Here is an 11787-nt window from a genome sequence, read left to right on the forward strand (position 1 = left end):
GGAAACCAGTTTGGCTGTTTCTTAAAAAGTTAAGCATACACTTACCAGATGACCCACCAATCCCATTCCGAGTTATTTACCTGAGTGTAATGAAATATGTTCACACAAAAACTTGTACACAAATGTTTATAGCAGCTTTATTCATAACAGACAAAGGACGCTAACCACCCAAATGTCCATTAACTGACAAATGGATACATTTGACAAATGGCTATTTGGCCATAAAAATGAATAAAGTACTGATGTATGCTACAATATGGGTGAACCTTGAAAACATTTCGCTAAGTGTAAGCACTTAGTCACAGAAGACCACATAGTGTATGATTACAATCATATGAAACATCCAGAATGGAGAACCATATAGAGACAGAAAGAAAATTCGTGATTACTTAAGGCTGGGAGTGTGGTATAGGTGGGTGATAGGAAAAGGGTTCAGATTTCTTTGTGAAGTGATGAAAATGTTCTAAAATTAATTGTGGTGATGGTTGCATATATCTTTGAATATATCAAAACCCACTGAATTGTACACTGAAAATGGGTAAACTGTATATGAATTATATCTCAAGAATTTTTTTAAAAAAAGAGTTTCTAGGGAAAGCCAAAGGAAAGAGGAGAGACAAAGACACTAGGGGAAACTGAAGCCCCCAACACCTACAATTACAGCAAACATTAAACAGAGCCTAACTCACAGCAAAATAGACATAAAAATCTCACACTAAAGGCCTATTTACCTATTTCCCAATATGGCATGCCCAGCTTTCAACAAAAAATTACAAACAAGCTAGGGCAAGAAAAGATACAATCTGAAGAGACAAAGCAAGCATGATTACCAGACTTTGGAATTATCATATTAGAAATTTAATGGCCATACTACCCAAAGCAATCTACATATTTAATGAGATTCCTATCAAATTATCCATGACATTTTCCACAGAACTAAAATAAATAATCTTAAAATTTATATGGAACATCAAAGACCCAGGATTGCCAAAGTAATCCTGAGGAAAAACAACAAAGCAGGAGGCATAACCCTCCCAGACTTCAGATGATACTACAAAGCTACAATAATCAAAACAGTGTGGTATTGGCACAAAAACAGACATAGGGATCAATGGAACAGAACAGAGAGCCCAGAAATAAAGCCACACACCTATGATCAATTAATCTTCGACAAAGGAGGCAAGAATATACAATGAAGACAAGACAGTCTCTTCAGCAAGTGGTATTGGGAAAGTTGGACAGCCACATGAAAATCAATGAAATTAGACCACACCATCACACCATACACAAAAATAAACTCAAAATGGCTTAAAGACTTAAACATAAGACATGACACCATAAAATTCTTAGAAGAGAACATAGGCAAAACATTATCTGACATAAATTATACCAATGTTTTCTTAGGTCAGTCTCCCAAAGCAATAGAAATAAAAGCAAAAATAAACACATGGAACCTAATAAAACTTACAAGTCTTTATACAGCAAAGACAACCATAAGCAAAATGAAAAGACAACCTATGGACCGGGAGAAGATATTTGTAAATGATGAGACCATCAAGGGCTTATTTCCAAAATATACAAACAGCTCATACAACTCAACAACAACAACAAAAACCCAATCGAAAAATGTGCAGAAGACCTAAATAGACATTTCTCTAAAGAAGACATACAGATGGTCAAAAGGCACACGAAAAGATGATCAACATTGCTAACTATTAAAGAAATGTAAATCAAAACTACAATGAGATAGCACCTCACACCAGTCAGAAGGGCCATCATTAAAAAGTCTACAAATAATAAGTGCGGGAGAGGGCGTGGAGAAAAGGAAACCCCCTTACACATTGGTGGGAATGTAAATTGGTGCAGTCACTATGGAAAACAGTGTGGAGGTTCCTCAAAAAACAAAAACTAGAGTTGCCATATGATCCAGCAATCCCATTCCTGGGCATATATCCAGACAAAGCTATAATTCAAAAAGATACATGCATCCTTATGTTCACAGCAGCACTATTTACGATAGCCAAGACATGGAAACAACCTAAATGTTCACTGACAGATGAATGGATAAAGAAAATGTGGTACATATAGACAGTGGAATACTACTCATCCATAAAAAGGAAAGAAATAATGCCATTTGCAGCAACATGGATGGACCTAGAGATTAGGTCCATGAAGTAACTCAGAAAAAAAAGCCAAATACCATATGATATCACTTATATATGTAATCTAAAATATGACACAAATGAACCTGTTTACAAAACAGAAAGAGACAGACATAGAGAACAGAACTGTGGTTGCAAAGGGTGGGGTAGGGGAAGGATGGAGTGGGAGTTTGGGATTAGTAGATGCAAACTATTACATATAAAATGGATAAACAACAAGGTCCTACTGTATAGCACAGGGAACTATATTCAATATCCTGTGATAAACCATAATGGAAAAGAATATGAGAGACTTCCCTGGTGGTCCAGTAGTTAAGAATCCACCTTCCAATGCAGGGGATGCAGGTTTGATCCCTGATCGGGGAACTAAGATCCCACAATCCATGAGGCAACTAAGCCCATGCACCGCAACTACTGAGCCCGTGAACCACAACTAGAAAGCCCATGTGCTCTGGAGCCCGCCTGCCACAACTAGAGAGCCCGCGCGCTGCAACTACTGAGCCCGCGTGCTCTGGAGCCTGCACACTGCAACTACGCAACACATGCACTCTGGAGCTCATGCGCCACGACTACAGAGAAGCCCACATGCCTCAACGGAGAGTCTGTGCGCCACAACAAAAGATCCCATTTGCTGCAACTAAGAACCGACGCAGCCAAAAATAAATATATTTTTTAAAAAGAATATGAGAAAACTTCCAGGGAAGATGGCGGAAGACTAAGACGCGGAGATCACCTTCCTCCCCACAGATACACCAGAAATACAGCTACACGTGGAACAACTCCTAAAGAACACCTACTGAACGCTGGCAGAAGACCTCAGACCTCCCAAAGGGCAAGAAACTCCCCACATACTGGGTAGGGCAAAGCGGAGAGATTCCCGCACAGAGGATCGGTGCCGACCGGCACTCACCAGCCCAAGAGGCTTGTCTGGCGGGCGGCGCTGGAAGCTGAGGCTCGGGCTTCGGTCAGAGCGCAGGGAGAGGACTGGGGCTGGTGGCGAGAACTCAGCCTGAAGGGGGCTAATGTGCCACAGCTAGCCGGGAGGGAGTCCGGGAAAACTCTGGAGCTGCCGAAGAGGCAAGAGACTTTTTCTTGCCTCTTGGTTTCCTGGTGCGCGAGGAGAGGGGATTAAGAGCGCTGCTTAAAGGGGCTCCACAGACGGGCGCGAGTCGCGACTGAAAGCGCGGAGCCCAGTGACGGGCGTGGGACGCTGGGACTGCTGCTGCCGCCGCCAAGAAGCCTGTGTGCGAGCGCAGGTCACTGTCCACACCGCCCTTCCGGGAGCCTGTGCAGCCCGTCACTGCCGGGGTCCCGGGATCCAGGGACGGCTTCCCTGGGAGAACGCACGGCGCGCCTCGGGCTGGTGAAACGTCACGCCGGCCTCTGCTGCAGGCTCGCCCCGCACCCCGTGCCCCTCCCTTCCCCCCGGCCTGAGTGAGCCAGAGTCCCCAAAGCGGCTGCTCCTTTAACCCTGTCCTGCCTGAGCGAAGAACAGACGCCCTCCGGCGACCTACACGCAGAGGCGGGGCCAAATCCAAAGCTGAGACCCAGGAGCTGTGAGAACAAAGAAGAGAAAGGGAAACCTCTCCCAGCAGCCTCAGAAGCAGCGGATTAAAGCTCCACAATCAACTTGATGTACCCTGCATCTGTGGAATACATGAATAGACAACAAATCATCCCAAATTGAGGAGCCAGGAGTCAGTGCTGTGCCTCTGAGGTGGGAGAGCCAACTTTAGGACACTGGTCCACAAGAGACCTCCCAGCTCCACATAATATCAAACGGCGAAAATCTTCCAGAGATCTCCATCTCAACACCAGCACCCAGCTTCACTCACGACCAGTAAGCTACAGTGCTGGGCAGCCCTATGCCAAACAACTAGCAAGACAGGAACACAACGCCACCCATTAGCAGAGAGGTGGCCTAAAATCATAAAAAGTCTGCAGACACCCCAAAACACACCACCAGACGTGGACCTGCCCACCAGAAAGACAAGATCCAGCCTCATCCACCAGAACACAGGCACTAGTCCCCTCCACCAGGAAGCCTACACAACCCACTAAACCAACCTTAGCCACTGGGGACAGACACCAAAAACAACGGGAACTACGAACCTGCAGCCTGCAAAAAGGAGACCCCAAACACAGTAACATAAGCAAAATGAGAAGACAGAAAAACACACAGCAGGAGAAGGACCAAGATAAAAACCCACCAGACCTAACAAATGAAGAGGTAATAGGCAGTCTACCTGAAAAAGAATTCAGAAAAATGATAGTGAAGATGATCCAAGATTCTATTTCCAAGATCCAAAATCTTGGAAATAGAATAGACAAAATGCAAGAAACAGTTAACAAGGACCTAGAAGAACTAAAGAGGAATCAAGCATCGATTAAAAACACAATAAATGCAATGACAAATACTCTAGATGGGATCAATAGCAGAATAGCTGAGGCAGAAGAACGGATAAGTGAGGTGGAAGATAAAATAGTGGAAATAACTGATGCAGAGCAAAATAAAGAAAAAGGAATGAAAAGAACAGAGGACAGTCTCAGAGACCTCTGGGACAACAGTAAACACACCAACATTCGAATTATAGGGGTTCCAGAAGAAGAAGAGAAAAAGAAAGGGACTGAGAAAATATTTGAAGAGATTTTAGTTGAAAACTTCCCTAATATGGGAAAGGAAATAGTTAATCAAGTCCAGGAGGCACAGAAAGTCCCATACAGAGTAAATCCAAGGAGAAATATGCCAAGACACATATTAATCAAACTGTCAAAAATTAAACACAAAGAAATCATATTAAAAGCAGCAAGGGAAAAACAACAAATAACACACAAGGGAATCCCCATCAGGATAACAGCTGATCTCTCAGCAGAAACTCTACAAGCCAGAAGGGAGTGGCAGGACATAATTAAAGTGATGAAGGAGAAAAACCTGCAACCAAGATGACTCTACCCAGCAAGGATCTCATTCAGATTTGATGGAGAAATTAAAACGTTTACAGACAAGCAAAAGCTGAGAGAGTTCAGCACCACCAAACCAGCTTTACAACAAATGCTAAAGGAACTTCTCTAGGCAAGAAACACAACAGAAGGAAAAGACCTACAATAACGAACCCAAAACAATTAAGAAAATGGGAATAGGAACATACATATCAATAATTACCTTAAATGTAAATGGACTAAATGCTCCCACCAAAAGACACAGATTGGCTGAATGGATACAAAAACAAGACCCATATATATGCTGTCTACAAGAGACCCACTTCAGACCTAGAGACACATACAGACTGAAAGTAAGGGGATGGAAAAAGATATTCCATGCAAATGGAAACCAAAAGAAAGCTGGAGTAGCAATTCTCATATCAGACAAAATAGACTTTAAAATAAAGACTATTACAAGAGACAAAGAAGGACACTACATAATGATCAAGGGATCGATCCAAGAAGAAGATATAACAATTGTAAATATTTATGCACCCAACATAGGAGCACCTCACTATGTAAGGCAAATACTAACAGCCATAAAAGGAGAAATCGACAGTAACACAATCATAGTAGGGGACTTTAACACCCCACTTTCACCAATGGACAGATCATCCAAAATGAAAATAAATAAGGAAACACAAGCTTTAAATGATACATTAAACAAGATGGACTTAATTGATATTTATAGGACATTCTATCCAAAAACAACAGAATACACATTTTTCTCAAGTGCTCATGGAACATTCTCCAGGATAGATCATATCTTGGGTCACAAATCAAGCCTTGGTAAATTTAAGAAAATTGAAATTGTATCAAGTATCTTTTCTGACCACAATGCTATGAGACTAGATATCAATTACAGGAAAAGAGCTGTAAAAAATACAAACACATGGAGGCTAAACAATACACTACTTAATAACGAAGTGATCACTGAAGAAATCAAAACGGAAATTAAAAAATACCTAGAAACAAATGACAATGGAGACACGATGACCCAAAACCTATGGGATGCAGCAAAAGCAGTTCTAAGAGGGAAGTTTATAGCAATACAATCCTACCTTAAGAAACAGGAAACATCTTGAATAAACAACCTAACCTTGCACCTAAAGCAATTAGAGAAAGAAGAACAAAAACATCCCAAAGTTAGCAGAAGGAAAGAAATAATAAAGATCAGATCAGAAATAAATGAAAAAGAAATGAAGGAAACGATAGGAAAGATCAATAAAACTAAAAGCTGGTTCTTTGAGAAGATAAACAAAATTGATAAACCATTAGCCAGACTCATCAAGAAAAAAACGGAGAAGACCCAAATCAATAGAATTAGAAATGAAAAAGGAGAAGTAACAACTGACACTGCAGAAATACAAAAGATCATGAGAGATTACTACACGCAACTCTATGCCAATAAAATGGACAACCTGGAAGAAATGGACACATTCTTAGAAATGCACAACCTGCCAAGACTGAATTAGGAAGAAATAGAAAATATGAACAGACCAATCACAAGCACTGAAATTGAAACTGTGATCAAAAATCTTCCAACAAACAAAAGCCCAGGACCAGATGGCTTCACAGGCGAATTCTATCAAGCATTTAGAGAAGAGCTAACACCTATCCTTCTCAAACTCTTCCAAAATATAGCAGAGGGAGGAACACTCCCAAACTCATTCTACGAGGCCACCATCACCTTGATACCAAAACCAGACAAGGATGTCACAAAGACAGAAAACTACAGGCCAATATCACTGATGAACATAGATGCGAAAATCCTCAACAAAATACTAGCAAACAGAATCCAACAGCACATTAAAAGGATCATACACCATGATCAAGTGGGGTTTATTCCAGGAATGCAAGGATTCTTCAATATACGCAAATCAATCAACGTGATACACCATATTAACAAATTGAAGGAGAAAAACCATATGATCATCTCAATAGATGCAGAGAAAGCTTTTGGCAAAATTCAACACCCATTTATGATAAAAACCCTGCAGAAAGTAGGCAGAGGGAACTTTCCTCAACATAATAAAGGCCATATATGACAAACCCACAGCCAGCATCATCCTCAATGGTGAAAAACTGAAACCATTTCCACTAAGATCAGGAACAAGACAAGGTTGCCCACTCTCACCACTCTTATTCAACCTAGTTTTGGAAGTTTTAGCCACAGCAATCAGAGAAGAAAAGGAAATAAAAGGAATCCAAATCGGAAAAGAAGAAGTAAAGCTGTCACTGTTTGCAGATGACATGATACTATACATAGAGAATCCTAAAGATGCTACCAGAAGACTACTAGAGCTAATCAATGAATTTGGTAAAGTTGCAGGATACAAAATTAATGCACAGAAATCTCTGGCATTCCTATATACTAATGATGAAAAATCTGAAAGTGAAATCAAGGAAACATTCCCATTTACCATTGCAACAAAAAGAATAAAATATCTAGGAATAAACCTACCTAAGGAGACAAAAGACCTGTATGCAGAAAATTATAAGACACTGATGAAAGAAATTAAAGATGATACAAATAGATGGAGAGATGTACCATGTTCTTGGATTGGAAGAATCAACTTTGTGAAAATGACTCTACTACCCAAAGCAATCTACGGATTCAATGCAATCCCTATCAAACTACCACTGGCATTTTTCACAGAACTAGAACAAAAAATTTCAAAATTTGTATGGAAACACAAAAGACCCCGAATAGCCAAAGCAATCTTGAGAACGAAAAATGGAGCTGGAGGAATCAGGCTCCCTGACTTCAGACTATACTACAAAGCTACAGTAATCAAGACAGTATGGTACGGGCACAAAAACAGAAATATAGATCAATGGAATAGGATAGAAAGCCCAGAGATAAACCTGCGCACATATGGTCACCTTATCTTTGATAAAGGAGGCAAGAATGTACAGTGGAGAAAGGACAGTCTCTTCAATAAGTGGTGCTGGGAAAACTGGACAGGGACATGTAAAAGTATGAGATTAGATCACTCCCTAACACCATACACAAAAATAAGCTCAAAATGGATTAAAGACCTAAATGTAAGGCCAGACACTTTCAAACTCTTAGAGGAAAACATAGGCAGAACACTCTATGACATAAATCACAGCAAGATCCTTTTTGACCCACCTCCTAGAGAAATGGAAATAAAGACAAAAATAAACACATGGGATTTAATGAAACTTAAAAGCTTTTGCACAGCAAAGGAAACCATAAACAAGACCAAAAGGCAACCCTCAGAATGGGAGAAAATATTTGCAAATGAAGCAACTGACAAAGGATTAATCTCCAAAATTTATAAGCAGCTCATGCAGCTCAATAACAAAAAAACAAACAACCCAATCCAAAAATGGGCAGAAGACCTAAATAGACATTTCTCCACAGAAGATACAGACTGCCAACAAACACATGAAAGGATGCTCAACATCTTTACTCATTAGAGAAATGCAAATCAAAACTACAATGAGATATCATCTCACACCAGTGAGAATGGCCATCATCAAAAAATCGAGAAAGAATAAATGCTGGCGAGGGTGTGGAGAAAAGGGAACACTCTTGCACTGCTGGTGGGAATGTGAATTGGTACAGCCGCTATGGAGAACGGTATGGAGGTTCCTTAAAAAACTAAAAATAGAACTACCATATGACCCAGCAATCCCACTACTGGACATATACCCAGAGAAAACCATAATTCAAAAAGAGTCATGTACCAAAATGTTCATAGCAGCCCTATTTACAATAGCCCGGAGATGGAAACAACCTACGTGTCCATCATCGGATGAATGGATAAAGAAGATGTGGCACATACATACAATGGAATATTACTCAGCCATAAAAAGAAACGAAATTGAGCTATCTGTAATGAGGTGGATGGACCTAGAGTCTGTCATACAGAGTGAAGTAAGTCAGAAAGAGAAAGACAAATACTGTATGCTGACACATATATATGGAATTTAAGAAAAAAAATGTCATGAAGAACATAGGGGTAAGACAGGAATAAAGACACAGACCTACTGGAGAATGGACTTGAGGGGCTTCCCTGGTGGCGCAGTGGTTGGGGGCCCGCCTGCCGATGCAGGGGACGCGGGTTCGTGCCCTGGTCCGGGAAGATCCCACATGCCGCGGAGTGGGTGGGTCCGTGAGCCATGGCCGCTGAGCCTGCACGTCCGGAGCCTGTGCTCCGCAGCAGGAGAGGCCACAATAGTGAGAGGCCCGCATACAGCAAGAAAAAAAAAAAAAGAAAGAAAGAAAAGAGAATGGACTTGAGGATATGGGGAGGGGGAAGGGTAAGCTGTGACAAAGTGAAAGAGCGGCATGGACATATATACACTACCAAACGTAAGGTAGATAGCTAGTGGGAAGCAGACGCATAGCACAGGGAGATCAGCTCGGTGCTTTGTGACCACCTGGAGGGGTGGGATAGGGAGGGTGGGAGGGAGACGCAAAAGGGAGGGGATATGGGAACATATGTATATGTATAACTGATTAAATTTGTTATAAAGCAGAAAAAAAAATGGATAGCTGGTGAGAAGCAGCCGCATAGCACAGGGAGATCAGCTCTGTGCTCTGTGACCACCTAGAGGCGTGGGATAGGGAGGAGATATGGGGATGTATGTATATGTGTGGCTGGTTCACTTTGTTGTACAGCAGAGGCTGACACAATATTGTAAGGCAATTATACTCCAATAAAGATGTTTAAAAAAAAAAAGCAACTAGAGAAACAAGAACAAAGAAAACCCAAAGTCAGTAGAAGGAAAAAAATAATAAATATCAAAGCAGAAGTAAATGAAATAGAAACAAAGAAAACAACAGCAAAGATTAATAAAACTAAAATCTGGTTCTTTGAGAAGATAAACAAAATTGATAAACCCTTAGCCAGACTCATCAAGAAAAAAAGGGAGAGGGCACAAATCAATAAAATTAGAAATGAAAAAGGAGAAATCACAACTGACACCACAGAAATACAAAGGATTTTAAGAGGCTACTACAAACCACTATATGCCAATAAAATGGACAACCACAAAGAAATGGACAAATTCTTGGAAAGGTACAATTTTCCAAGACTGAACCAGGAAGAATTAGAAAATATAAAACAACCTATCACAAGCAATGAAATTGAAACTGTAATTAAAAATCTTCCAACAAACAAAAGTCCAGGGCCAGATGGCTTCACAGGCAAATTCTATCAAACATTTAGAGAAGAGCTAACACCCATCCCTCTCAACCTCTTCCAAAAAATTGCAGAGGGAGGAACACTCCCAAATTCATTCTACGAAGCCACCATCACCCTGATACCGAAACCAGAAAAAGATACCACAAAAAAAGAAAATTACAGACCAATGTCACTGATGAACATAGATGCAAAAATCCTCAACAAAATACTAGCAAACAGAATCCAACAGCATATTAAAATGATCATACACCATGATCAAGTGGGATTTATCCCAGGGATGCAAGGATTCTTCAATATATGCAAATCAATCAATGTGATATACCACATTAACAAATTAAGGAAAAACCCATATGATCATCTTAATAGATGCAAAAAAAGCTTCTGACAAAATTCAACACCCATTTATGATAAAAAAAAATGCTCCAGAAAATGGGCAGAGAGGGAACCTACCTCAACATAATAAAGGCCATATACGACAAACCCACAGCCAACATCGTTCTCAATGGTGAATAATTGAAAGGATTTCCTCTGAGATCAGGAACAAGACAAGGATGTCCACTCTCACCGCTCTTATTCAACATAATTTTGGAAGGCATAGCCATTGCAATCAGAGAAGAAAAAGAAATAAAAGGAATACAAATTGGAAAAGAAGAAATAAAACTGTCACTGTTTGCAGAGGACATGATACTATACATAGAAAATCCTAAAGATGCCACCAGAAAACTACTAGAACTAATCAATGAATGTAGTAAGGTTGCAGGATACAAAATTAATGCACAGAAGTCTCTTGCATCCCTATACACTAACAACGAAAAATCAGAAAGAGGAATTAAGGAAACAATCCTATTTACCATCTCAATAAAAAGAATAAAATACCTAGGAATAAACCTACCTAAGGAGGTGAAAGACTTGTACTCAGAAAACTATAAAACACTGATGAAAGAAATCAAAATGACAAAAACAGATGGAGAAATAAACCATGTTCTTGGATTGGAAGAATCAATATTGTGAAAATGACTATACTACCCAAAACAATCTACAGATTCAAGGCAATCCTTATCAAACTACCAATGGCATTCTTCACAGAATTAGAACAAAAAATTTTACAATTCGTATGGAAACACAAAAGACCCCGAATAGCCAAAGCAATCTTGAGAAAGAAAAACAGAGCTGGAGGAATCAGGCTCCCTGACTTCAGACTGTACTACAAAGCTACAGTAATCAAGACAGTATGGTACTGGCACAAAAACAGAAATATAGATCTGTTGGTACAGGATAGAAAGCTCAGAGATAAACTCATGCACATATGGTCACCTAATTTATGATAGAGGAGGCAAGAACATACAATGGAGAAAATACAGCCTCTTCAATAAGTGGTGCTGGGAAAACTGGACAGCTACATGTAAAAGAATGAAATTAGAACACTACCTAACACCATACACAAAAATAAACTCCAAGTGGAT

Source organism: Mesoplodon mirus (genome assembly GCF_964341445.2).
Source record: "Mesoplodon mirus genome assembly, chromosome: 2".
NCBI lineage: Eukaryota > Metazoa > Chordata > Mammalia > Artiodactyla > Ziphiidae > Mesoplodon > Mesoplodon mirus.